Here is a 4700-nt window from a genome sequence, read left to right on the forward strand (position 1 = left end):
CATCTGCCAGCAGGAAACAATGGATTGCTACATCCTTGCTGAGAGGTTTCTCTGTTCTCCGGCCAGAATAAATCAAATGGACATTTTATACATTAATACCAGAACCACTCATCAGCTAGAACCTCTTACACATTGGTTTTTCCTTCCCTACTGAAGGGTACAGAGCCATACTCCTAGAGATGCAGACTCCTATCCTAGCTGCAGAAGCTTTTTAGTCACCCATATCAATCCCTACCAACACACAATGGTCAGCTGTCTTCCAGGAAGTAGCTAGATTCAGCAGTTTTGATGGAAAGGAGAGAGAGGCCCTGAGCAGTCTCCTGTCCTCAGGCATCTCTCCTGGTATTTGTCTTGAGAACGATGCTTCCCTCCTCCTCAGCCTGTCCAGTAGGGGTGAGGCTAAACCCATACCCAATTCCCAGCCCCAGGAATGAGTTTATGGCTTGATCTCCCTTATTGCTTCAGGGATGAGCATGTGACCCAATGCTGGATTTTTGTTGGAGATTATAGGCGTGGAGCTACCCAGATTGCTACTGGGGAGAGTCTGCCTGGCCCTGACACTAAACCTGATGCAGCCAGAGGCAGGGCTGGAAAGAGGTAGCTTTGGGGCAGGATGTGAGCCCCTGTACCCAGCTTCACAAAGGGTCCCAACTTTGCTTCCCACAGCAAATCCAACAACAACAACAACAATCCGTCACATCACAGGCATCAATGCACCATCTTGCCTGGCTTTAATTTGGTTAATGTTTGTTTGTTTGTTTGTTTGTTTGTTTGTTTGTTTTGAGAGAGAGAGAGAGAGCACAAGCCAGGAAAGGGCAGGGAGAGAATCCCAAGTGGGCTCCAGACTGTTAGAGCCTGATGAGGAGTTCAATCCCATGAACCCATGAGATCATGACCTGACCCGAAATCCAGAGTCAGAAGATTAACCAACTGAGCCACCCAGGTGCCCTTAACTGGGTTAATCTTCTAACTGTTCTCCCTGTCTCTAGTCTTGCTCCTCTCAAGTCTTGTCGCCATATTGCAGGCATAATGATTTTTTTAAAATTAGGTATCCATACACACATGATCTAGCTCCCTCAGCCAAGAAGAAGCAATGACACCCCAGTTGCAGTGACCACACACACAGTACCCAAATCTTGGTTTCTAATATCATTATCCAAAAAAATGAAACCAGAGCTCCTTGGAGAAATGGCTGATTCTAGGACCAGGGCAGAAAATATACAAAATTAATCCAAGTCATGCTTGGAAATAAAGAGATGTTTTTTAAAATGATGAAAGGATGTTAAAAAACACATAGGAGCCACCTGAAAGAGCTCCTAATGGCCAAAACTGGAACAATTTGAGCAAGAAAATAAATGAAGTACTATTGGACTATAATCCAAAGCATAAAACCCATGAATCCATACTGATAAGTAAACATTTGAATAAATAAGCAAATAGATAAATCTCCCACACAGAAAAATTCCAAATAATTTGTGTACATACTTGAATCTCAAGAAAGTAGAGCACACCTCCCTATTGCTTAAGTGTGGGCTGCACACAGTGATTGCTATGGTCTGAATGTTTGTGTCCCCCCCCAAATCTGTATGTTGAAATCCTAACCCCCAATTTGATGGTATTAGGAGGTGGGGCCTTTGGGAGGGATTAGGTCATGACGTAGAGTCCTCATTAATGGGATTAGTGCACTTACAATAGAGGTCCCAGAGAACTTGCCTGCCCCTTCCATCATGCAGATGGATACAATAAGACACAAGAGTCGGTGACTGGAGGAAGCCCTCACTCAACCATGGTGGCACCCTCATCTTGGATTTCCAGGCTCCAGACCTGTGAGAAATAAATTTTTGTTGTTTATAAGCTACTTGATCTGTAGTATTCTATTATAGCATCCCAAATGCACTAAGACTGAGACTTCCTTCCAGAGAGTACAAAATGGAAAGGGTGGGGGGAGGAGTAATTTTGCAGTAAGCGAACCTGACAAACATTACCTCAGCCTGGAGATCAAGGGCAGCACCCAGTAACGAGTCATGTCGACAGTGTGTACCCGTGATGAGAATAGCACTTTATCTCTGAGGTCTTCCTCCTAAAACACATCACCCTAGTTGGATAAAAAATATCAGATGAACCCAAATTGAGGGATAGTCTACAAAATATCTGACCAGTTCTCCACAAAATTGACAAGGTTACCAAAAACAAGGAAAGTCTAGGTGCAGGCAGAGTTAAGACGGAGGAGAAGTAGGGGGACCAGGATTTTCCTCGTCCCTCAAACACAGCTGGGTTGACATCAAGTCACTGGGAACACCCAGAAAATCAATCTGCGGAGTGGCAGAAGGATCTCCACAGTTGGAGGGAGACAGCTTGGCAGGACTGGGGTGCATGTATGTGAATTGGGGGAGAGAAAACAGCATAGGCCCAGAGGGGAGGGAACCCCTTCTGTGCGGAGACAAAAGAGAGGGCTTCGGTACTGAGTTAGCACAAGAGGAAAACCTCTCCAGACCATGCACTGGGGAAAGAGAATTCCAGAGAGTGCCAGTTTCTCTTTTGCAAACAGCCTTAGGAGCTGAAACTCAAAGATTCCTAAAGTGAGCGACTTTCTCCGGAGTGGAGCCGGGAGCCATGTGTGCGCACTCCTGGGGAAGAAGGAGCCCACCCCGGGGGCTCTGTAGCCATCTCAGGGGTACGCTGGGAGGGAACAGTCCCCTTCCTCGAGTACTTTGGGAAGAGGGTTTATTGCCTCCTCAAGGACGAAAGGCTCTGCAGGTGCCAGCCAAAGGCCTTTTATCAGCAGGGCTGGGTGGCGCTACACCAGAACGGGGGGGGGGGGGGGGGATTGGAGGGTCCTTTAACACATCAGGTTTTGAATCCCAGCTGAGCCCCTAGGAGGCACAGGAGACTGTGGAGCAGGGCAAGCCTACTGCCCCTGAGCAGTGTGGTTTGAGACACCCAGTCTGGGGTAGAGAGACTGGGGTGTCACCATTTTTCTCCCCACACCAACATGGTGGGGCTTTAGGGACCAGCACAGCAGCCCCCCGTGGAGGCGGGATCTGCTTACACCAATCCCGGCTGCTCCATGTCTTCTAATTGCTGCTAGCTGGGGGGGGGGGGGGGGGACTGACACTGACAGAACCTCTCCTCCAGACCAGCACAGCCACCAGTCCCAGGGACCAACAGACAACTGGTGTTTGTTTGTTTGTCTTTTTCTTTTCTTTTTCTTTCTACCTTCTTGTTTTTTATTTTGGAATCAGACTCATAGTTTCTGATTTCTTTACATATATATACACATACATATAATAGATATAAATTATATAAAATATATATTATATATTTATTTATATACATAATATATATTATGTATTATATATTTGTATTTTTTATATATATACATTTTTTACTTTTTTCTTTCTTTCTTTCTTTTTTTTTTTTTTTTTTTTTTTTTTGATGTCCGATCTTACTTATTTGTTCCTCTTAGAACAATCTCATTTTTGGAATCAGACTTAGAGGTAGAAGCTCTCAGAGAAGACAGCTTCTGTCTCTTGGTAATCTTTCCTGGCATTTTTCTTTGGCCTCCTTCACTCTGTTGGCCACCAGTCTGGCATATTCTACAGCCTCTTGCTTATTTTTTTTTTACTTCACTGCTTCTTCCAGGCGGTACACCAACATTTGTGTTGAAGGACACAGGGAGTAACAAGATGCCGAATCTTGGGTGCTTTGGTCCTAGGTTTCTTACCTTCTCTGTTAAGGGGCTTTCTCACAACAGACTGGTGGACATCATCTTCCTTTGAGAGACTGTAAAGTTTGCAGATTTTGCTAGCTCTTTTGGGCCCCAGGTGATGAGGCACAGTAGTATCAGTGAGTCCAGAAATACCCTTCTTCCCTTTCTTCATGAAGACCCGGTTGAGAACACTGAGATTGGCAACCACAATGCAACCCTGAACAGATTTGCACTTTCTTTCTCCAGTCCTCCTTAGTCAGTAGCAGGAATGCCCCTTACTCAGCAGCACACAGACATGGCCATGGGTCAAGACACCTTCTTCATGGGGAAGCCTTGTGTGTCACTGCCACCACCGATTCAGACCAGGTAACCCTTCCATTCTTCACCTTGTTCATCAGCAGCAACTTCTGTGGCCATTCGCTTCTCAAAAATGGTACAAAGTTTCCATTCGTCATCCACTTCAATGAGTTTCTGGCAGCCAGTAGCTGGGAAAGAGATGTTCAGTCTCATCCTGAAGCAGCCTGCCACCTCTGAGGCGCCACAAAAAACAGGCCCGACTTCCCTACGCCTTTTCTATCTCTTTATCTTTATTTTCCTTTCTCTTTCTCTGGATTTAGCTTTATAGTTTTTGATTCTCTATTGGGTCTTCTTTTCTACCCTTTCATTTTTCTCTTTTTATGGGATCAATCTTCCCCCACCTTTTCCTTTTTTTCCAGGGTTATTTCAACAAATAAATCACAGCACACCTGGTTGAAGGCCCAAACATTCCACCACTACAAGCAAGGAAGAGCTTTGTAGAGGACTGACCAGTGGGATAGAGCAACCAAAATGCAACAGCAGAGTGCATGCAATCTGCAGAGTAGCAAAAGGATCTCCACAGCTAGAGGGAGACAGCTTTGCAGGATCGAGGTACAGGACACTTTCTGAAGTGCCAGGCCCTGGACAGTGTATGACCCCTTTTTAATATCTTAGTACTCACAGGTGCAGGACA

The 4700-nt window shown here is 45.4% G+C and overlaps 1 pseudogene; it reads right to left on the reverse strand.

Moving 5' to 3' along the window:
* Positions 1–1712: 1712 nt before the first annotated feature.
* On the reverse strand, positions 1713–4265 carry LOC125163075 (40S ribosomal protein S6-like; annotated as a pseudogene).
* Positions 4266–4700: the final 435 nt, after the last annotated feature.

Source organism: Prionailurus viverrinus, chromosome A3 (assembly GCF_022837055.1).
Source record: "Prionailurus viverrinus isolate Anna chromosome A3, UM_Priviv_1.0, whole genome shotgun sequence".
NCBI lineage: Eukaryota > Metazoa > Chordata > Mammalia > Carnivora > Felidae > Prionailurus > Prionailurus viverrinus.